Below are 24,733 nucleotides of genomic sequence, written 5' to 3'. Positions count from 1 at the left end.
TTGGGAAAGACTGAAGAGAGTAGGAGAAGGGATGAAAGAGGATGAGATGGTTGGATGGCATCACTGACACAATGAACTTGAGTTTGGGTACACTCCGGGAGTTGGTGATGACAGGAAGGTCTCGTGTCCTGCAGTCCATGGGTTTGCAAAGATTTGGACATGACTGACTGAACTGAACTGAACTGATTTATTCTTCTCCCTGTTGAAAGCTTATTTAACAGTTTAAGCTTATTAAAAGAAAATAAAATCCTCTTTTCTCAAAACATCTTACAGGTACTGATTAGAAATAAACTTTACTCATAAAGGGAAGAACGGACTGGTAAAATCTGGTGGAAGCACTTCACCTTTTGTGTACTCATTTCAACTCAGGTGAGTTTTTTAGTAACTAAAAGCAATTTCATTTGACCTTCTCGATGACCTTTCTGAGATTGGGTATTGGCAGCTTAAGGTACCTCATAGAGGAACTGGCCATCTTTCAAAAGCACCAACATAATTGGCACTCCTTCCAATAACCTTTTCAGAGTCACAAGGGTAAGTGAAAACAGAGCAAACCAAACATTCATAATGGTCTTTCTTGGGCAAGGTCAAAGTCTTTTTTTGTTTGATTTTTGTTGTTTTGTTTTATTGTGTGGTTGTTTTTCATAAGAGGGCACTACACTCGTAATTCTGTCAATCTACAACCTTTTTTAAATATGGAGATAAAACAAAGTAAATCTGTCATTACATTTATTTCCTGTACTAGTAATAATTACTATAAGAGACACAGAGAAAAATATTTAGTGATCAAAATCTGAACACAAAAATGCTCATTCATTAAGTTTCTTTGTGGTCAAAACACTACAAATGATATAGCTGTGCTGAATGCAAGAAAAATCAGGGGCATTCTTTTCCTAACTAGTATGAATATCATAGGGCCGACTGTGTCATTCGGTTCCTTCATGATCTGCTAATTACTGGAATACATGACAGTAAATTAATTGGGGATATTTTTGTTTAATCCTTGGCATGGGGAGAGTTGAATTGCTCCTGCTTCTGGCCCAGTGTTTCACCATCTGGAAGGCCACAAACTGCCGGAAATGCCCCCTTTCCTCCCAAATAAAAAATGAAGGATAAATGCTTTTGAACACTACCTTATGCCTGTTTAAACATCAGTTTCCGACTATACCCAGTAGCTTATTCTACCCCTCCCCCTTACTCTTTTCATTTCCCTCCCTCCAACTCTCCTGACAAAGGAGAAAGAAAGAAGGAAATCTTACATGTTCTACACTCCTATTATGATCCCCAGTGTGGTGCCATTAAATAGTACCCTTTCTGAGTGGGTCTAATTGGCCAATATATGGTGCTTTCTATTGATGCTTTTTAGTCACTCAAGAGTTCGATGTACTTACATGTATATAATTCATCATACGAAGGTCATTTTCTTCACCCTTATTGTTCTGCAATTTAAATAGTTATTCTATGTGAATCTCCATGTAATTAACTGGTTTGGTAGCAATTTCAAGGACTTCAGATAGACAAAGGGAAAACTGAAAAATGCCACATTTGTGAATTGGTTTGCATTCAGAAGCATTACTTGTCGTTTCCCTAGACCACCAGATGTCAGCCTAAATTGAAGAATGGAAAGGAAAACCGTGTACCAGAGTGTTAGTGTCTAGTGTGCCAGATGGAGTTTTACACAACCCTGCAGGAATAGTTAGCCAGCAGTAGTTAAAATTCAGTGTTAGAAATAGCACAAGTGACACTGCATGCACTGTAGCATTTTTTGATTATGGAACTTAATTGTACCATAGATCATTGATAGCTTAATTTATAAGGATTGATTTTGTTAATTCAAGCAGTTCAAAAGTCACTGTTAAAGCTTCAGTCCATTTGATTGTATCTGACTTAAGCTTTACTCATGCTCTCAGAAGACAAATGGCTGCATAGAGGTGATACATTTTTATTTTTTCTGCTGTTTATCCATTCATTTCTGTGTGTATACTTTCCCGTGATTTACATTTCGATGAGTTGCTCTCAGTTGAACTAAAAAAAGTGCAGATGTTAATTCTTTTGAAAATATGTCACTTTTGATTTCATGACCATGGGAGAACCAACAACCATAAAATGTTAAAGATTTTCCTCTCAATGTTACTATCTACTTCAGACTGGAAGATCTCAGGTGTTACTTCTTTGGACCAAATTGTCGTGAGCTAATCTAACAGAAGTGGTCTGCTATATTTATCATTGATACATGCAACATTAAATGTGGAGGGAAATTCAATGAACGCATGCATTAGTAAAAGTGGTCAGGAATACCTTTAATTTTAGTTATTTTTGACTTTAACATAGGAACATGAGTAATATTACTTCCCAGGCGGCACAGTGGTAAAGGATCTGCCTGCCAATGCAGGAGATGCAAGAGACGTGGGTTTGATCCCTGGGTTGGGAAGATCCACTGGAGTTGGAAGTGGCAACCCACTCCAGTATTCTTTGCCTGAAAAATTCCATGGACAGAGGAGCCTGGTGGGCTACAGTCCCTAGGGTTGCAAAGAGTCAGATGACTGAGCATGCACACACACACACACACACACACACCACACACGAGTAATATATTAAATTGAAAAACAGAGGAATTAATTTAAATGATTAAGCCAATTCATGTGTATGTATGTGTGTGTGAGAGAGAAAGAGGTATGTATATTTTACCCTGATAGTTTATTTAGGATTCAATCTTGCTCAAGCTGGCTCTCATCATTGATGTATCAATGAAATGAGGTTTTTCTCCCTCTGTCTCTTCATCTTCTCCTTGAATTTTTAACCCTAATGTTATTTGAACTCCAGTAGCCAGGTTCTTATCTTTTTTCATCCCACTGAGCTGTGAACTCCAAATTCCCTTTGAAGCCAATGATAATGATAATGATAATAAAACCTCACATTTGCTTATCATTCTGAAAATAAAAGAGCTTAAAATATTCTACAGACACAATCTTATTAACCTCATAATAAAGTCCTTTTGGACTTAGTGAATGCAAATTTCAAAAAAGGTTAAAGGTTTGCTCCATTATTGATGACAGGATCAAATAGAACTCCTTATTTTATCTCAAAAGTGGCTTTGATATCTGAACTTAATTTTTAAATCAGATTAGTGAGAAAGAGGGACAAAATAAGAAGCTGGCCCATTGTTTAGTTTTTCTTAGTCCTTAATAAGACAACTTCTATAATGATTTTTTATAATAGAAAATAACATATGAAAACTTAGGTTTGATTATATCCTGCTATTATGTTTGTATATTTTGAATCTCAAATATCTAATTTATATGTCTATGCTTTAGCAATATTATTATAACCAAGAGGCATATTAATCTCTAGCACATTACAAACAGCCTAAGGTACAGATTTTGTATTTTCCCCCCTGAACAAAAATCTTCATATGATAGAGATATTACTGTCTGAAAGATGATAGGATATTCTTACTTCTTTCCCAACATAACCACCATATACATTAAGAAAAATTTAAGAATAGATTTGATTTGCTAATTGTAATTCCAGAAATAAATTGCAAAGAAAATAAAAGACAAACTGCAACACAAGTCTATCCCATTTATTCAAGCCAATAGGTGTGGAAGTGATGTAATGGGTCCTGTAACCATGGGTATGATTAGAGATTGAATCTGAATATATGCTTTCAGGCACAAGGATGTAATGATACATATACCACATATAGTGGCTTTAGTTTTGTTTTTGTTTTTCCTATCCAAAGTGGCAAAAGAAAATTTTTGGATTTTGCCTTGCCAATGCTTCCCAAAGTCTCAAGTCAAAAAAAAAAAAAAAAGAAAAAGTTTCTTAAAGTCACAAAATTGTAGGTAATAGTTGAACCATGTTGAATTTCACCAAATATTTGTTTATCGTTTAGATGACAAATAGCTTTGAGAATTTCCCTGAGGACCTGTTCACTCATCCTCCACACAGCTTGATGCAAATGAAATCTGGGATTGCTGAGTCTTCTATCCTTTCCTACTCAATTCAGTGACAGCCCAAGTCCACCACAGCACCTTTGTCCACAATGCTTGGCAAACAGCAGAGACTCAAATGTGTACTAAAAAAAAAAAAAAAAAGAATTGTACAATATCATTTAACCATGTTCATTTAACTAAGTTCAGTCGCTCAGTCGTGTCCGACTCTTTGCAACCACATGGACTGCAGCACGCCAGGCTTCCCTGTCCATCACCAACTCCTGGAGCTTGCTCAAACTCATGTCCATAGAGTCAGTGATGCCATCCAACCATCTCATCCTTTTTCGTCCCCTTCTTCTCCTGCCTTCAATTTTTCCCAGCATCAGGGTCTTTTCCAATGAGTCAGTTCTTCGCATCAGGTGGCCAAAGTATTGGAGCTTCAGCTCCAGCATCAATCCTTCCAATCAATGTTCAGGATTGATTTCCTTTAGGATTGACTGGTTTCATCTCCTTGCAGTCCAAGAGCTCTCAAGAGTCTTCTCCAACACCATAGTTCAAAAGCATCATGTTACTTTTACAAGTACTTTTATTTGTGTTTTACTTTTACATGTTACTCTTACAAGTATTTTTAAAAGTTACTCTAACAAGTCACATGTTAACCATGTTACTCTTCAATATTTCCAAACCCCTACATTGTTGCTGAATGATTTTTAAACTCTTGGCACTTTAAAGAGCCAATCTTGTGTGGCATGTTTTAGCTGTTGCTAGACATATGCATAGCTTTCTGTGTACTAAACTCTTCATTTCTAAAGTTATGTTATTTTAAAGTTCTTCTATATATTTAAAAAAGATAAATATGCAGACTCAGAAAATGCTAAGTAGTGTAGTGATTTCTTCTTTATATTGATAAAAATTAACTGGATAACTTTTTTGGGAAAAAATTCCATGCTGAGAAGTAAAAGATTTTTTCTTTGCATTTAATTAACTGTTGCTATTTCAGGCTTAAGAAAAAGGAAATTTATTTTTACAAATAAATTTATTTAAATTAGATAAGCAATCTGCAGATCAGTGAGAGAGAACCTATGGTTTTTGAAGAGCATGTTTCTTCAGGTTTCTCCCATTAATACGGTAAAAGAGCATTGAAATTGCATAAATAATGCTAATTAATATTTAATGAGTGATTGACCAAATGCCAGATGTGTACCTACCATGACCAAAACCAAGGAAATAACTTTCAATGATTTTCACAGTCAATATCTTTGGTGAATCATTATTCAAATAGGTTGTTAAGATATCCCTGGTTTTCATAATCAGGCATTTATCTTCTGCTTCTATATTTAGTTAGGAAGTAAGATTCTTTAGACTTATAATCAATGAGCCAAAAACTGTGTCTCATGGAAATACAACATTGTATACTTCAAAACTGCTGAAAGCACAAAGATAAACCCTACTATGCCATTATGCCATCCCTGGGTCAGGAAGATCCCCAGGAGGATGCAATGGCAACCCACTCCAGGATTCTTGCCTGGGAAGTCCCATAGACAGAGAAGCCTGACGAGCTATGTCCATGAGGTCTCAAAGAATCAGATATGATTTAGGGACTAAACAACAACGCTTATTATTACCAGGTTTATGAGCTAAGTTGCTTTAGTCATGTCTGACTCTTTGCGACTCATTGGACTGTAGCCCTCCAGGCTCCTCTCCATGGGATTCTCCAGGCAAGAATACTGGAGTGGGTTGCCATGCCCTCCTCCAGGGGATCTTCCCAACCCAGTGATTGAACCCACATCTCTTATGTCTCCTGCATTGGTAGCAGATTCTTTATCATTAGATACTGCAAAGGGATTACAATTGAATTTTCACTCTTAATATTGAAATTGGGTTATTCCCCTTTGTACTTCTGTTATCCTAGAAAAACTTTTTAAGTCTCTCTACACTCTTATATTCTCCATCTCTCCCAAACATTTTCATCTTACTCATTACATATTCTTAACTAGTAGAGGAGTGTTGCAGGATGGATTGGCTGGGAAGCAGACTCTGAGATGCAATTTTGGTCCATAAAGTTTATTAGAGAATGGTTTCCTGATTAATGACTATGGGAAGAAAAGGGAGGATAGCGGGATTGAGCAGAGGGAGAGGTTGGGTGGCAACACAGCCAGGACAAAGACTTCAGCTCAGTCAGCCAGCTGGTCTGCACAGAGGCTTAGATGGTCTGTCAATGGTCTTGAGGTTAAGTGAGGGGCCAAGGCCTTTATACAACTACACAGAAAAACCATTAGCCCTGGGCTGCTCTGGCCAAGCAGACTGTCTTCACCTGAGCCAATTCCAGGGCTCAAAGAGACAACATTACCAGCAGCCAGGGGAGAAGGAATAAAATACAAATAAAAATCTGCTATTTATCAAGTATCTGCTGTGTACTAGGTCTTGAGCAAGGTGTCTCAGATCCTCACACAAACCTAGATGCTAGATAGTCCAGTTTTACACAGCAGAGCCCAAGGGTTAAAGGGGTTATGTCATTTGACCGAGGCTATAGAACTAAGTAAGATTCAAATCCAGGATGACCTGGCTACAGGTCCATGTTTTCTCAGTTGCTGAGAAATTTTGAAACTTTCTCATCAATACTAATAAAAAGAAATGATCAATATGTTTCAGCAAAATCCTATGGTATAGGTTTTGTATTATTTCCAAAATCCTGTGTAGAATATAAACTATCATCAAATGAAGAAACAAAAAGAGAAAGAACAAAAAGATTCTCATAGTATCATTAGTATGTTGGGCTAAGGTGTTTTCAATGACTAAGTAAGAAGGTATTGTTGATTAGCCAGAATGTTATTGTCCTGCTTATTATTTGAATTTGTTATAAAATGTGTGCTCAGGTTAGTAAATTATAACCTGTTCATTCTATTATCTGATTCCAATCCCATAATATTCATCAGTGATTATCCATATTATTTTGTTGACCTTGAGAGAGATATCTGAACTCATGGGCCAATCTCATATTTGTAACCACCAAAAAAGAAAACATGTTTGTACACGTGGATCAGGCAAGCAGCATCCTTCTCCTATTGATGCCTGAATCAGATCTGTCTATGCTTAGTTCTATTATATCTTAAATTTATAGATGTCAGAAATACTTTATTTTTAACATATCTATTAACAGCTATCATAGAAATAAATTCATTTTGTGTGACTAATTTATAGCTGTAAATGTTACATATATTTGTTGTGAATCATGGAGAGGTTTTATGCAAACTGATTGCTAAAGAATAAATCCATATGGTATGTAAATATAAGATATATTTAAATTCTAGGTAATTAATGGTGGAATTTCTATGATTAGAGGATATATCCTTTTAAATTATTTTAATATTCTTCTCCAAAGAGGCATTTTTAATAGTTACTTGGTGCTTCTTGTGCAAACATTTTTTGATTCTTATGGGTTCATCACCACCTCCACTTCAGTACAACTATCCAATATTTTTCCATCCACTCTTCAAAGAACTACTTGGTCACTTTTTTTCTATGTCTCTGGACTTAGTGTCTTTGTGACTTTATCTTGCTCTGTTCTGCAACTCATAAAAATTAGTTAACAAATGTAACACTAGAATAGCTTTCTACCACAATTGCAGCTCTGGTGTTTTCATCAAAAGTTGTTATTGAATAGTTTAGAGAGCAGATATTTACCAGTCAAATCAAGGACTATCCCATGTAGGTTCTAGCATCACAAAAGCGTGACTCTCCGATTACCCGAAGTCTGGTCTCAAATATGCTTTCCTTCTAGGCAGATTTTCTGTAACAGATCCTGTACTCATGGGCAAGCACAAAAGCACTTTGTCTTCCTCTTGAACAGGATTCAAGGTGACAGCCTTGGTTTCTTTGCTTGTGGGTTCCCCAAGCTGTTCCGCGTGACAGGAGGAAGCAGAGTGTATCTGTTTTCCTCCCACCTGTCACAGCACCGTGAGTCAAGTGGGAGCAAACTGTTGCGGGCCTCCATCCCACTGCTGAAGTCCAGCTTACAACTCTTAACAGGAGTCTTTAAAGAAGCAAGCTTTCCTTTAGTTATATCTGTCCAGTTTACTTGGTGTTATTTCCTGGTAAGTACATCATACCTAAAGGCACATTATTATGTCTCAGAGGGAAGGACACATTTGGGAAATATCAATACATACAAATTAATATGGTTGCACAGGTTAGAAGAGAAAATAATGCTATTTTCCTTGTTTTACATATACAAATTTTCTATATAGCATGTCTTTCTTGTAGAACCAACAAATACTGATGGAGCTCTTATACAAGTAAACAAGTGATGATGCGACTGATACCCCAAGCTTCCCACTGGGAGAGTGTGTTTTATCAGTGAACTGTTGTCTCTAGGAATTATTGCTTTGTTTGTGTGCCACTGTGTTGCCTTGTTTATTTCTGCTCCATTAGGCTTTATATTCTCTATCCTTCCAATTTTATTTGGCAAAAATGGCCAAATTCTATGTTTGCCCCTTTGTCATTTTCTGTATTTATGTTTGTTTCATATTTAATCTTCATTGTTCATCATCTGGTGCAGTTTTTTAACATTTCTTTTAATTCTGAGTACATACTATTTAATGTTTCTCTCCTAGGCTCAAGGTTTTATATTCTTTCAACACGTCTAAATTTTAAAGATTCTATTCTGTGTTTAGTCACTTCCATCTTTTATTTTCCTCTTTTTTCATTCTTGCTTTTGGGTTTCCATTCCTAGACTGTGATCCTGCTGGGCGACCGCCTGTTACAAAACACAGTGCAGGTATCTCCTGGGAACAGCCTGTCAAAATTGTCTACTTGGCGATCGTTTGCAATGCTTGGCAGGTGGTGTGTGACTGATCACTGCTTGAGCAGAAATGTATTAAACTGATATGTGGCCACATTAGCATCACCGAAATAACTGATTCTAGTTGATAAAGTAGCCATGGAGCAGAAAAATGAAATTATGTGAGCAAAAAGCAAAATTAGCAGTGAAATCACATAAAATAACGGTCAAATGTCAAAAAATAGATCAAAATATTCATGTTTTATTGTTCTGAGACTTACATTTTCTTGTTCTGTGAAATAATTTGGTGTTCATATGTGAAATAGCATATCATATAGACATACATATTCTGTGATTTTTTTTAATGTTTCCTAATTTGTGTCTTTGTATTTTTGTTCCTTATTCATTCCCAATTTAGGTCAGTATAACAGACCTAGATATTTGACACCAAAAGCATTTAGTAGAGAAGGAAAGATACAGCATTATGATAATGGAGTGGGAAGTGATTAGAAAAAAAAAAAAAGGGCCAGGAACGTTACCTGGGATCCTAATGAATCCTGGCATTCCATTTAAAGAAAACAGGCCCCAACAGTATAATGATAGGGTATTCTACATCTGGGTCCTCAATAAAGTCAGAAACTCTAATATATGTTGGATAAAGAGGAGCAAGAAATTCAATTTTGGAAAAATAGCAAAGGAACTAGATGAAAAAGAAAATCCTTTATTGAAAAATTTATTCTACTGTTAAACCAATAATTATGTTTAATCACAAAAATGTTTGATTAAAAGACAACCAAATGAAAAATAACAGGTATTGGTGAGGATATGGAGAAATTGGAACACTCAAATTTTTCTGGGGGAATGTAAAATTGTGCAGTCACTGTGATAAACAGTTTGGCAGCTTCTCAAAAAATTTAAAAAGAGAATTACCATATCACCCAGCAATTTTGTTACTAGGTATATGCCCTGGAAAACAGAAAACAAGTACCCAAGGAAATAAAACTTGTAAATGAATGTGCATAGCAGCACTGTTTACAATAGCTAAATGTAGAAGCAGTCTGAAATGTTCATCAACAGATAAATGTATATATACAATGTGGTGTATACATGCAAAGGAACACATTTAGTAATAAAAAGGAATAAAGTACCGATACATGTTACAGCATGGATGAACCTAGAAAATATTATTCTAAGTGAAATAAGTTGTATGCAAAAAATCACATTTTTTTGCATGATACCATTTATATGAAATATTCAAAATAGATAAATCCATGGATCCAGAAAGCAAATTTGTGGTTGCTAGGGGCTGAGGAGAGCAGAAAATGAGAAGTAATTTCTTAGTGAGCATGGAGGGTTTTTTGAGACGATGAAAATGTTTTGAAATGGTGTACAGACTGGAGTTACACAAGAATGTCAATGTAGTAAATGCTATTGAATTGATCACTTTAAATAGTTAAGTTTATGTTACGTGAATCTTACCTTCATCTAAAAAAAAGAATCAAATAATTATTTTTCTTTAATTCAAGGGAAAGGTAAAATTTTTTCTGGCAATGCCAGGAAATACATATTGTCCCAAAAGCTTAATAATCATTTTGCATTTGAAAAAATAGGTGAAATTATAGTTTTACATCTTATCTTGAAACTTTATTCATCATTAACTTATTTAACAAATATTCATGGAGTGCCTAGTATAGTCTAGTTATATTTTACTTTCGCTTGGTTCATCCTTCTGGGTAAATTTTCTTTTTTAATGCAATGTTACATTAGCTTTATGAATAAAAAGAAATAATTACATGTCTATTTTCATATAGTCTTAGACTTTAAGGGTAATTGTCAAAGAACAATTAACTTAGAAGATGAATAAAGTAGGAACTAGAATCCAGCCCAATATTTCTGTCATCCTCACTCCCTCCCTCTCTTTTTCTCTTTCTTACTTCCATTTTATTTCAAAATTACTAAGTCCAATTATGAGAATACACCTATAACCTAAGTTATAGGTACAGAAGTTTAAAATATTTTTGATATGTTATATGATATAGTTGAAAATAGTTGTGTGTATATTTTTAAAATGTTCCTTTTTTTCTATCCTTAGAAGACCAATGGTTTTCTAATTCACTTTGGAGCAGAATTCTGTTTTTAAATTTAATCTCATGTAGAACCTCAATGTAGAAAACAGATAGAAATGGAGTTGATCTATTTTAAGCTGCCTCTGCTTTGCCCTTCTGCAAGTGGCCTCTGACCTTGGAACACAGTTTGAAAACCACTACTTCAACCAGTTCAATATATTTAATGACATTTCTTGTTCCCCTATTTCTATATAATTTGTTGGGCCTGTTACTACAAGAAAGGAACAAATTGCTCATTTTCAGTGATACATGGACTCAGGGATTCCTCCAGAATACATTTAGTAAATTACTTCTAGTGAGGTAAATTGTACTTTTAACCTGAAAGAGATCATGAAATTCAGAAGAAAAAGCAACCTATGTCTCATTCCATTCTTTCTGTTAGGTTCTGCTCATTCTGTACAGTTTGGGTTTTTAAAGGGTTTTTTTTTTTTTTTTTTTGGATTGTTATTATTTGTTAATTTTTTGTTTATTTGTTTCTTATTCCCATCAGACTAGGTCGGGGATCACATATTGGTCCTTCTCTCTAATTTTTCATTATTAACCTTTCAAATCATCTGCCAGCTACATCTTCATCTAAGCACAGATGATTTTAAAACTCATTCTTGGGGAATGATCTGACAAATCATAGTTAATTACAGCAGGAAAAAGCAGAAACTGTATTCATTGATCTAATTATAGCCACCAGGAAGAAGTCATTCTAGCAAGATCTCCATAGGAGCAGTAAGTAAGTGAAAGTTGCTCAGTCCTGTCCAACTCTTGCAACTCTATGGACTATACAATTCATGGAATTGTCTAGGCCAGAATACTGGAGTGGGTAGCCTTTCCCTTCTCCAGGGGATCTTCCCAACCCAGGGATTGAACTCAGATCTCTCACACTACAGGCAAATTCTTTACCAGCTGAGCCACAAAGGAAGACCATAGGGGCTGGAGGAAGACAAAAATTGAGCCCAGGGTAGCCACTTATATGTTAATACATTAGGTGTCCTATCAAACAACTATGTACTAATTAGGAATTCAGAAGCTGAACAATGTTTATTCTGATGGAGTCCCAAGACATCAATCTCCTGCAAGTAGCAGAGACTGCTACTGTTTCCAAAACTTTGTAGAGGCCAAAATTACAACTGATGCTACTTGCTGCCCCACTATGCTATGGTTCAGTCACAAATAAAATTATTCAATTCAGGATGTGCAATTTTGGAGAGGTCTAAATCCTTCTGCCTCCCCACTCTATTTCCTCTTACCCCCACTAGCAACACACTACTGTGGCTAATACTTCTGAAAAGCTCACATCTGTGTTATCCTCCATGATGGGTATCCCCCTCTTCCGCTGCCCAGCTTCTTTCTTGCCAATACTCATAGCAGCCCTATCCTCTTATCTTTTTGGTGCATACATTTGGCAAAATGACAACCCTAAATCAACATAATCCTATCTTTCTTTTCCCATTCAGGAGATACTGAATGCTCACAACTGCATAAACTAATATTATAGCAAATTCATGGTGTCCAATCTTGATAAAGCAGACTACCATTGTTGACTGCCAGTGATTCTATGAGTAATTCTGTAAATATTTCAGTTCAGTTCAGTTCAGTCGCTCAGTCGTGTCTGACTCTTTGTGACCCCATGGACTGCAGCATGCCAGGCCTCCCTGTCCATCACCAACTCCTGGAGTTTACTCAAACTCATGCCCATTGAGTTGGTGATGCCATCCAACCATCTCATCCTCTGTTGTCCCCTTCTCCCCCTGCCTGCATTCTTTCCCAGCAGCAGGGTCTTTTCAAATGAGTCAGTTCTTCGCATCAGGTAGCCAAATTGTTGGAGTTTCAGCTACAGCATCAGGCCTTCCAATGAATATTCAGGACTGATTTCCTTTAGGATGGACTAGTTGGATCTCCTTGCAGTCCAAGGGACTCTCAAGAGTCTTCTCCAACACCACAGTTTGGTGCTCAGCTTTCTTTATAGTCCAACTCTCACATCCATACATGACTACTGGAAAAACCATAGCCTTGACTAGACAGATCTTTGTTGGCAAAGTAATGCCTCTGCTTTTAATATGCTGTCTAGGTTGGTCATAACTTCTCTTCCAAGGAGTAAGCATCTTTTAATTTTATGGCTGCAGTCACCATCTGCAGTGATTTTGGAGCCCCTCAAAACAAAGTCTGTCACTGTTTCCACGGTTTCCCCATCTATTTGCCATTAGGGATGGGACCAGATGCCATGATCTTAGTTTTCTGAATGTTGAGTTTTAAGCTAACTTTTTCTCTCTCCTCTTTCACTTTTATCAAGAGGCTCTTTAGTTCTTCTTCGCTTTCTGCCATAAGGGTGGTGTCATCTGCATCTGTAAATATTTTTCAAGTCTCTATTATATACCAGGAGTTATTCTATGCTCTGATCAGGTAGCTGTCAGGAAAACATAAGCAAGTCCCTTCCCTCATGACACATTCTAGTTGAAGATATTGAATGTAAATAAGTGAACCAAAACTAAAAGGAGGTTTCATCTATTGTTGAGTGCAATAAAAGTGGTCACCAGGATTATATGATAGAGATAGAAGTATATGAAGAGTGCCCCTGTTGGTCATGTTCAAGGAGGGCCTCTGTCTTAGACAAGATAGCATTTAACTGAGCCAGAAAAGCAAAGAACACAGAGAAGACATCTCTAGAACAAATAACTAAGTTTGTAATAGAAGCAGAAATTTCAAACCAAGAAAATGAGGCCAATGAGCTTGGAGTAGAATATATAACAGTGAACTGAGTGAGCAGGACTGATCACACAGGCTTTGTAATCAATGAGAATATTATTCTGAGTACAAGGAAAAGCTTTTTAAAGGGTTTAAATAAAAATTTCACTGTCAGAGGAAGAGTTTACCAATAAGCAAAAGGTGAATGCTAGAATGAACCAAGTGGTCCTGAATTAAATAGGAATCAGCAAGAACTAATTGCAAATATATATCTGCAAATAGGTAGATAAATAAACATAATTGTATGTGTGTGAGTAAAGGTTCAGTGTACGTACATATGTTATCTAACTCCAAGCACTGAGACGGTCTAGAAGCATTGACTCTTTTCAAAGAGTGCACTCAGTGTTAGGATCTTGGTTTTGAATATATTCTCCAAGAAGAGAACCAGAACTCCTTGGAGAAACTGTGATTCCTGTGCTGTGCTGAGAAAAATGCAAGAGAAGCCTAGAGCATCTCCTTGTGCCAGCATCAAATTGTGCCAGTTTGTGTGCTTTACAAACATGCTAAAAGAAGGGAAAAAAAAGTTTGGGTCAGATTGAAAAGACATAAGATTCAGTCTGAAAGAGTTTCTGATGGCCATATCTGGACCTATTAGAGCAGCAATGTAATCAACTATGGTACTGGATTAAAATCTGTAAGACTATTAGCCAATATGCAGGCAATCTAGTTTTGAGGCTTTTTATGGTTGACCTGAGTTTGATGCTGATTTTCACTCTTGGAAGTTTCTGTGAGGACTTGCATAATGTACTTTTTTTTTTTTACATGAGTGGTTTATGACTTAATGAGCTCTTTTTGCATCCCCTCCCCACATCTATCCTTTTACTTCTGTGGTTCCTTGTCTTAGGCAGTCACACTTCTGCAGAAGGTTCCTTTCAAGATGACTCTGGCTCAGGGAAAATATTAATCCTGAGCTCCCCTGCATGTCCACAGGTATAGTTTCTGGTTTTGTTTCCAGTAGAGTCACCTCTGTTAACTCTAAGATCAGAAATGCCAGCTGTCTATAATAGTTCATTTAAAACTTTTCCAGATGTGGATAACACTGACTTAGTAACTCCCAGAAACTCTGAGCAGTACAAGTCAAACTCACTGAGTAGTCCTCCTGACTACCATCTCGATTTTCTCATGATGAAAAATGAATAGTCTGACCCTCTCTTTTGTTGAGAGAAAAGGGAAAGGGAGAAGAAAATGCTGCAATACTTCACCAGCTTTCCTCAGAGAAACTCTGTCTCTCCCGTTCATTCAACTTCAGGCATTTAGAACTCAAAGAAGGAACAGCATAGGAAGAGGTATTGGCTAAGTGTGCAAAATGGATTTTTGATCACCTGCTTTATGTTTTGCATAGATGCCCAGCACATCATTATGAAATGTGAAAATATTTGCAACCTGTGCATTAGTCCATAAACTATCAACAAATTCTCAAGCTTTTGGGTTCCTAGTATCTTTAAGACCCCAAAAGTACTGTTTACTTCTTATTTTTTTTAACATTTTTATTTATTTATTTGGCTGCACACAGGATCATCAAACTGTTGTGGCCTGTGAGATCTTTAGTTGTGGCATATGGGATCTAGTTCCCCAACCAAGCATCAAACCCAGGCTTCCTGAATTGGGAGTGCAAAGTCTTAGCCACTGAACCACCAGGGAAGTCCCTGTTTTCTTATTTTGACATAAGAATAAACTTGTCTAATAAGAACTCATTTCTGTTCTCCAAAATTCAGAATTGAATAACTTTCCAAAAAATTCTGTGGACTTCAGTAGAAGACCTTACCTTACTAGAAAAATGAAATCCAAGAGAAATTACTTCAGTTTTGCAAACCATCTACTTCTAACCATCCCTTCCTTTCATGGAGTTTCCAAATTAATGATTAAATAAATCCATACCTAGACACATAGTGAATATTCAGAACACTTCTGGAAAAAGAGGAACATCTATAAGCATCCAGAGAGGAAGAGAAAACCAAAACATACTGCTGCTGCTTAGTCACTTCAGCCGTGTCCGACTCTGTGCAACCCCATCCCTGGGATTCTCCAGGCAAGAACACTGGAGTGGGTTGCCATTTCCTTCTTCAATGCATAAAAGTGAAAAGTGAAAGTGAAGTCGCTCAGTCGTGTCCAATGCTTCGCGACCCCATGGACTGCAGCCTACCAGGCTCCTCCATCCATGGGATTTTCCAGGCAAGAGTACTGGAGTGGGGTGCCATTGCCTTCTCCAAACCAAAACATAGGGGACCACTAATAAAGAATGATGGGTCAAAACAATTTTGAATTTCTCCATGCTCACATAGAAAGCTAACAGGGTCATGGATAGTGTGCTAAGATAGCTGAAGGAAATTGCTTTATTTTTGAGAATTTTAAATCAAACCACACTTCAATCAAGGATAGAATAAAGATGTTTAGTCATGTAGAGTAGCAAAGAATTATGCCCCTTGTACACTTTCTGTGAGAGCTGGAGAAGTTGAGTCTTTCAAATGAGAGGCAAAAACTAGACACAGAAAAACACTGAATAGATTCTTTTTGGAAAGACATGAAAAGAATCCCCGCAATGAGAGTACAAACAGTCCTTGTGTGACAGCTGTGCATCAGGCCAAGAGGGCAATGAGACTAGACTGGAGCAAAAAAATGAAGTTGACATAATGACTCATAAATCTGATCATTTAGGCGAGGATATTTAAACACTTGGCAAACGGTTTGGGATTGAATTAGTGAAGAGTATAGAGAAAACTAAGCAAACAAAGAAGATGATTAACTCCAGAGAAAACTCATTTGTGACTAACATTTGCATAATCATCATAATGTAAACAAAAATATTAATCTAATCAACCAAATGACATAGCTATATTGGGAGGGTTAGTGGTGGGATGGTTGTGTATTTGTGGGGCTCATCTTCCACAGTAGCAAGTGATCAAATGATTCCAATAACTGAAATATCAAGAAGTAAGACTACCAATATCACTGCCTATGAAAAGGAGAAATGTGTGAAAGACATCCAGGGGATTGCTTTGTTACCAACCTTATGCACTTATTTCTTTTTAAAACTTCTGTACATGTAAAAATGTTAATCAAAATGAAAAGTAAACACAGTAAAAACAAAACATTCCAAAGGCAGCTTCCTTACCTTAAGTATATCTGTTATATTGGCTAACTTTTCCAGGTTCCAGGGGCTGTGTTCAGGACAGAGGGGCATCGTTTGGCTGACCACAAGTTCTCAGAGAGCATTAAATGTAACTCTCGCTGTTGATGAGGGAAAAGATGCAGAGTTGAAGTGACCTACTCAGACTTCTCTAATAACAGACAGGGCTGAAGCCAAACGTAAGCTCCTTGCTGCAGAGCTCTCATACTCAATTTGAAACAGAATGCCACTCTTTGTCTGATTTTGTATAGGCAAACTGGAGATCCATGAATTACGGAAACTGGGGATCAAAAATTCAGAAAGAAGTCATGAAATTTTTGGTTTTATTTGGATGATAACCATAAAACTTATTTTTAATAGTTAAACATATAAACTTCTCATTTATAGTGCTAACTCAGAATTTTAAATATTTCATTAGATTAAGAATTGTGTCTTCAATTAATGTCTCTCAACTGGAATCACTTTCCCAAGGGTTCTGGAACTTTTTCTTCTTTTAAAGAAACAATGATCGAGAACAGTGGTATAGATCAGTGTGTCAACACATTAATCATTCAGATAATTAAATATTTCCCCTCATACCCAGAGAAACAGAAATAAGCATTGTGTGGCCAAAATTCTTCCTGTTGAAAGAGTGGTGAAGCTAGCAGGGTTTCCTATTTCCATACCATTTTTTTGCAATCACACCAGCACACTGTTTTCCATTTTGTTTGTGTATTTGTTCCACACATAAGGTTTCTGAGCCAAAGGGAGGAAAAGAAGTTAAAAACAATGTCATGGATGATTAAATCATAGCACAAAGTGTGTTGGAATGGTAAAATTGCTATTGTCAGTCATCACTGCACAGTTTTCTGCACATCAGTTCTATTAGGTGAATAACCATGTAATACAAGAGGAAAGCATTCAAATTCAAGTTGTTTATTTGACAATCACTCAAAGTTGTCACAAGGAGGGATGAAGAGATAATATCAGCATATCTTCAAAATAATTGGGTCAGTCCTAAGTGCATAAGGTTGGTAACAAAGCAATCCCCTATTTGACTTTTCATTTGCAAATATCTATTGAAGAACTTTTTGGTTTATTAACATGTTCAGCCCCACAACACTTTGTCTCAAAGGTGAATTTAACAAATACCATGTTCTGATTCCCATTTTATGATCTTGTTCTCAAGAATATACTCTAGGGGTATATTCTAACTCCTATTTTGGCTGCATGGGGCCTTCTGTTGTGGTGGGCTGATTACTCTGGGTGGTCTGGCAGGCATGGCTAGCCCCTGTCCCAGACCCTGCCTTATGTGGAAGCTGCCAATTGCTGGTTGTAGGTCACAAGGTAGCTGACTGCAAAACCCCAGAGGGCCACAGAGCTAGGGCTGGCTCACTGGTGGGCTGAGTCAGAGTCCTGGGGTTGGTGCTCACCTACTGGTGGGTGAAAACGGATCCTGGGGCTAGTGCTGGCCCACCAGTGGGCAGAGCTGCATCCTTGGGTCTGCTGAAGGCTTCAGAAGTCCCAAAGCTGGCACTGGACCACTGGTTAGTAGAGCCAGTTCCTGCCACACTGGCTGCAGGAGTTGGGGTGTCCTGAAGCTTGCGTTGACCTTTGGTGGGTGGGGCCAGTGCTCACCAGACCAAAGGCTGCTTCTGCTCTGCTGGTGGGTGGGCTGGGTCCTGCCACCACAGGCTATGGGGCTGTGGTTGTCCTGGGGCTGGTGTATGCCCTCTGGTTGGTGCAGCTGGTTTCAGAGTCTAGAGCAGGCTTACTAGTGGCTGGGGCCAGGCCCCAGGGGACTCTGGAGGTGGTGCCTGTCCACTGGTGGGCAGAGCTGGGTGCTGGACTGGGCCCTGTGTTGGGCAACATCTTTTCCAGGGGAGGCTGTGGGTTCAGGTTTTTTTTTTTCGAGAAGCCTGTCCGCTGGTGGGGGCCAGGGGAGGCTGTGTGCCTGCCCAGTTATTTGCTTTGCTTAGCCTGAAGTATCCCCGCACTGGTGCCTGCAGGCTGGTGGGCAGGGGTGTGGCTGGGTCCCCAGACTAATAAGCTGTAGGGAGGATTCCAAAACACTGCTTGCCAGCACTAGTGTCTACCAATGGCAGAAGCAGCTCCCAAAAATGGCTGCCGCCAGTGTCTACATTGCAAGGTTGATTTGCAGTCACCTCCTGCCTATCTGGGGGACTCTCCAAGATAAGCAGGTAGGTCTGACCCAGGGTCCTAACAAATTGCTGCTTCTGCCCTGGGTCCTGGAACATGTAAGATTTGTGTGTGTGCCCTATAAGCATGGAATCTCTTCTTTCCCACTGCTCTCTATGTCTCCCAAAAGTAAGCCAGGTGGCCTTCAAAGCCAAATGTTGTAGGGACCTATCTTCCTGATGCAGAAAACCCAGGCTGGGGAGCCTGATGTGGAAATACAACCCCTTGTTGCTTGGGAGAATCTCTGCAGTTCTAACTGTTATATTTGTGGGTCACCCACCAGAAGTATTGGTCTGACTATACCATGACTCAGCCTCTCTTCATCATCTCCTTGTGGTTCCTTCTTTATATCCTAAATTTTCTGGTAGGTTCTTGTGTTTTTCATAGATAGTTATCCTATAAATAGTTTTCATTTTGGTATACCTTTGTGAGAACAGGTGAGCTCATGGTCTTTCTGCTCTGCCATCTTGGGAACTCTCTCCAATCATTAATTTTAATATCAAAATGTGAATTTTTTTCTCTTGTTATCAGGCTTATACAACTATTTTTAATGCTTGATTTTAATCATGAGATCAACCAGTTGTATAAATTTAAACAAGGTTTTTGAAAAACCTGGTTTCTTAAATAACATCAACCTTAAAATAATCTTCCTGTGCAGAAACCAAATAGAACCAATTCACAATATTTCAATGAGAGTTATGCATTAGTGTAGCAATAGACAGAGTGGATTTTGGAGTCAGACATGGTTCATGTTTTTCCTCTGGCATCTAGTTCAGATTAGTGAGTAGTCTAACATTCCAGCGTCTCTCACTAACTTCTTACATAAAGTTGGGATAATAATGTCTTGTGTGCTCAGTCATTCAGTTGTGTCCGACTCTTTGCAACTCTATGGACTATTGCCCACCAGGCTCCTCTCTCTATGGGATTGTTCTGATAAGAATAGTGGAGTGTGTGGTCATTTTCTACTCCAGGGGATCTTCCCAACCCAGGGATTGAACCTGCATCTCTTACAACTCCTGCGTTGGCAGATGGATTCTTTACCACTGAGCTACTGGGGAAATTCTATTAATGGCTTACTGGTAAGCTAATTTTGAGTGTTAAATTGTTATTGTATGTAAGATGCCTTGTAATATTATTTTAAGATATCCCTTTTGTAAGATTTTAAAGAAGTAGAGTACTAAAATATTTGAAACCTGTACTATAGTGGAATCCAGTGACGTTCCCTGCTATCACTAAACAATATGGATCAATATGTCCCTGTAACTGTGGAGTATAAATACAATTCCTATTAAAGTGAGAATTATTCAGGTGATTGTCTGATCCTCACAGTTTTACTTAGCAAATGACACTCAGGTGCTTAGTCAATTTTTAAATTGCTCTTTGAGAGATGAAAATAAACTCATACATCATCCACATAATGTCAACTGAAACTATACTTCTAAATGATGGTCTTTGAAGGAAAATATAAATTAGATTCAACAATTCTGGATTCACTTTTACTCAAGAATTAAATCTCATGGTTCTTAATGGTATCTTTAAAGTGAATCAGAAAAAGCTTGGCAATATTGACAATAAGGTATCATATATGCTTACCTTTATTTAAGAAAAACATATACTGTATAAGAATGTGAGAACTTATGAGCAAGGATGTCAAATACAATAGATAGGTCCAACAACGTGGAGGTTGACAGCATGCTGCTATCGGCATATGTGAGCAAATGATTGGTATATTCTTCTGAAAGATGCAGGCACCATACTGTGGGAAGATCAAAACGCAGATAGAAATTTCTCATTAAGTTTGTTAGGTTGAAGGCAATTGTGTAAGTATGTTCTTAGCATTTTTTAAAATGCTCTTGGCTAGAGAAGGCAAATTCCTTGGTAGCAAAGTATCTATTAAGTTATCAAGCTGTCTATTAAGAATGATCTCTGCATTCTATGTTTTTTTCAATTCGCAGCTAGTGTTTTCCAACATAGATGAAAATTTATAAAAATTTATTACAGACATGAATAACTTATATTGACCTTAATATTATTTCTTCCAAGGGAATTCACCCCACTGTATCATTTATAGATAAGATATAGGTGATATACATGTACATTTAGTGTTATCAAGCTCTTAAAATTATATATAACAATATGTAAGATAAATATTAATGTTATATATTAATTTATTATACCTTACTCTCTTATTGTATATAGTGAAAACATACTTGTATATGATTGCATAATAATTATATAATTACATACAATATACATGTATTAGTTTCCTAGGGCTGCCATAGCAAAATTCTAGATTGAGAGACTTAGGCAACTGAAAATTTATTTCATCTAGATTCATGGAGTCTAAGGTCAAGATGTTCACAGGCTTGTATTTACAGGTTAAGGCCTCTCCTGAAGGCTTTCAATGGTCATCTCCTTGCTGTGTCCTCACATGGTATTTCCTCAGTACAGGTGCTTTCTTATTATAAGGACACCGGTCAGTGGATTAAAGAAAATGAAAGTGTTAGTCACTCGGTCATATTGACTCTTTGTGATGCCATGGACTGTAGCCCACCAGGTTCCTTTGTCCATGGAGTTTTCCAGGCAAGAAGACTGGAGTGGGTAGCCATTCCCTTTTCCAGGGAGTTTTCCTGACCCAAGAATCAAACCCAGGTCTCCTGTATTTCATGCAAATTATTTATCTTCTGAGCCACCAGGGAAATCAGTGGTTAAGACCCACCCTAAAAACCTCATTTTAACTTTATTACTTCTTAAAGTCCTTGTCTCCAAATACAATTACATTTTGAGATCCTGAGGATCACAATTTCAATATATGAATTTTGAGCGAGACACAGTTCAGTCCATAACAATGCATTTTATATTAATTGTGTGTATAACCACAGCATTAATAGAGTTTTATTATAGTTGCTAAGTTTTGAATAATTAAGCTCAGGGCTCCATTTTCATTTACAGAATAGCTTAATGTGAAATGACTTGCGACTCATTTTAGGTCTCAGCTGCTCCAATAGTGGAGAAAGATGCCTACAGTCCTGCCAAGTGATCCTTGAGTGACACTTCCAGGGAAACTGGAAGTATTGAGGGGTGGGCATTGGCAATCTCAATGTCATAAATCTGCCACTGCTGATAAGTCCTGTTAGGCAAAGCTTCTGAACATCCTTCCCCATGGTATTTGTGTTGGTGTCTGGAGCACAGCATTCCCTTCTGGGTATGACATTCTGAAAGAGGCATTGACAAGTTATAGCCAGAATGTAGAAATTATTTTCTATATGATTTTACATGGAAGAACTAAACTAATGTGAAAATAAAATACATTTTACCTTAGTATTGGGAACAATATATGTGCCTTAAAATAGAATGGGCTTCTCATTATGTGACTAACCTCCTGGCCAGTAAAGTATTAAGAGGCAGGAAAATCCCCAGACCACCCTCCATGAAATACTCATCTCTTTCAATTTCTACTATTAATTGTAACTTGTGCATATATTTATAATTACTAATTTGTTTCCTCCCAGAAAAAAGAAACCTGCAGACAAGTAAAAAGCTTACGTTTGAGAGCATCAGGGTTTCTGGAAGATCAAAGACTGTGGTATATAATGGGACAGTTATCATCTTCTCCTCCTTCAGTTTTTCAATATCTTGAGGAGTTTTAATTTGTAAAGTTAATTTAAAAATTTAAAACTCAACAAGAAAACTCCTTTTAGTGATTTTTTTTTTATGTGGAGCAATTATGTTCTTCTCAATATAAAAGCAATTATATGCTGAGGCATTATTTTTCTTTTTCAGAGAATTAACTGCAGTTCATTGTATGGCTTAAGAGCTATGATCGCTTATTATAATACACAAATGGATTTTTTGGAATAATTTAAAAAATCTTGACACCCTCTTATTGTGTATCTTCTTTTTGTTGTCTCTTAACTCATGACAAATCAAATAACTAGACAATATTAACTGAAGACATTTTTATTCCCAGTGATTTAGTAAGGACTCTGCTTAGGCAGCTGCTCACCAAAAGAGAAGCAGGCATAACAGAGCAGAAGATGAGGCATGGGGATTGAAGCAGTGACTGAATTACATTTCCCAGGGGGTTGTGCACCTTGTATAGGATCCTAAGTTCAGAAGTTAGGTTTAGTTTAAGGAGAACCAGATCTAGGAGGAAGGGAATGCATTCCTGTCCTGAGAGCCATATTGCTATACCTAGCAATAAGCATAAAGAGAAGTGGAATTCTGAATTTCAGAAAATAATTTTCTATTATATCTTCCTCTGTGTTCTCATTTTAAGTAGCCAGGTATCCCTGCCAAAAACAGAATGACTGCTTTCCTCGTGGTTAATAGTACATGTGCATTTTGAAATAGGTGAGGAATCCAGAGTACAAAATTATTTTTTCTGTTTTTTTTTCAGAATTTCAGCTTTTCATATGTGTATGTATATGTATATGACAAAAATAAAACAACTGTATCTTCACCTTACTGCTTTTTTCTCTCTTTGCCAAATCACTGATCTGAGTCACTTAACTAGACAACTGAGTCAGTCTCAAGCTAGTTCTGTTATCATCTGACTTTACCTAATTGCCTTCACTATCTATGGTGTTCCATTGTTTTAACATGCATATTTTTTCATCAACGCTCCTTTGCTCTTTTAAGTGATCTACCACTATGATTTGTTTTTTATCTATTAATATGTGGAAAACTTTTGACACCAAAAGTGTGGATTTTCCAGACCAAACAATTCTGCATTTCTCAGCTAGGTGCCTACACTGATTATGCCAGTTATCTACCCAGAATTAAAGTCGACCCGCAGGTTAAGGGATCAGTCTCACAAGACTGTCCTCCACCTTTAAATACCAATCACAAGTAGTGGGTCACCCATACTCTTCTCTGGCTTGGCTACAAATTGGGGTTTCTACAAGTATCTTCTCAGTTTTAATAATTTGCTATAATGGCTCACAGAGTTCAGAAAAAAATTCTACTTAATATTATCAGTTTATTATAAAGGACACAAATGAATAGCCAGATGAAGAGGTACATAGGATGAAATCTGGAAGCATTCCAAGTTGTAGGAGCTTCTGTTTCCATGAAGTTTGGGGTACATCATCCTCCTGGCACTCATATGCATTCACCAACCCAGAAGTTCTCCAAATCCCTTTGTTTAAGGTTTTTATGGAAGTTCTGTTATCTAGGCATGATTGATCAAATCATTGGTTGACAGTGATTAACCAGTCCCTTTCCCTTACCTGTAGGTCCACTGCGTAAGATTGTTAAGTTTCAGCCCTCCAGTATGTGGCGGTTTTCTCTGGAAAGCTATCTAGGGGTTTCAGTAACTAGTCATGTAATTAGCATATATACTTGGAGATAGTTGAAAGGGACTTATTATGAATTACAAAAAACAATCTGCTCAGCCTTATCATTCAAAAAATTGTGAGGGTTTTAGAAGCCTTATGCCAGAAACTGTGGACGAAGGCCAAATATATTTCTTTTACATCACAGCATCACAAATGGATTTAATCACTCTGTATAATAATAAACAGATATTTTCTGAACTTCTGTTTGAGTAAACCATCACTAAATCAAGCATGCAGGAATCCATGTGGACAAAGTCTGAAATCTGTGATTTACCTGTACCATAGACTAGATATTTGAAAAGATTCAGGAGGGCAACAGACATAAGAAGAAATCATTTTAGCACTATTTGAATGTTTATGTTCTACATTAACTTACTCAAGATATTTTCAATAAAATATTTCCTGTGAGAAGTATTTCAAGTGAGGTTATTATAAAATATTATAGGTTATAATAATAACCATAAAATATTTCAAGTGAGATTTTCTGAGAATCTCATAATCTTTGTTTAAAGTGA

At 37.2% G+C, this 24,733-nt stretch overlaps 1 long non-coding RNA gene across 4 annotated transcripts in view; it reads left to right on the top strand.

The window, feature by feature from the left end:
* LOC110133553 (uncharacterized) overlaps positions 1 to 24,733 on the top strand; it is a 92,962-nt gene that overhangs the window by 11,274 nt on the left and 56,955 nt on the right. For all 4 annotated transcript variants that reach the window (XR_002312795.2, XR_002312796.2, XR_002312798.2 and 1 more), the window contains exon 2: positions 274 to 369. This is a non-coding gene — a long non-coding RNA (uncharacterized lncRNA). The remainder of the gene's footprint in view (positions 1 to 273; positions 370 to 24,733) is intronic.

The sequence above is a fragment of the Odocoileus virginianus genome, chromosome 21 (assembly GCF_023699985.2).
Source record: "Odocoileus virginianus isolate 20LAN1187 ecotype Illinois chromosome 21, Ovbor_1.2, whole genome shotgun sequence".
In the NCBI taxonomy this organism is placed as follows: domain Eukaryota; kingdom Metazoa; phylum Chordata; class Mammalia; order Artiodactyla; family Cervidae; genus Odocoileus; species Odocoileus virginianus.
Note: the sequence above shows the minus strand (reverse complement) of the source record. Positions and strands in the feature narration are given on the sequence as shown.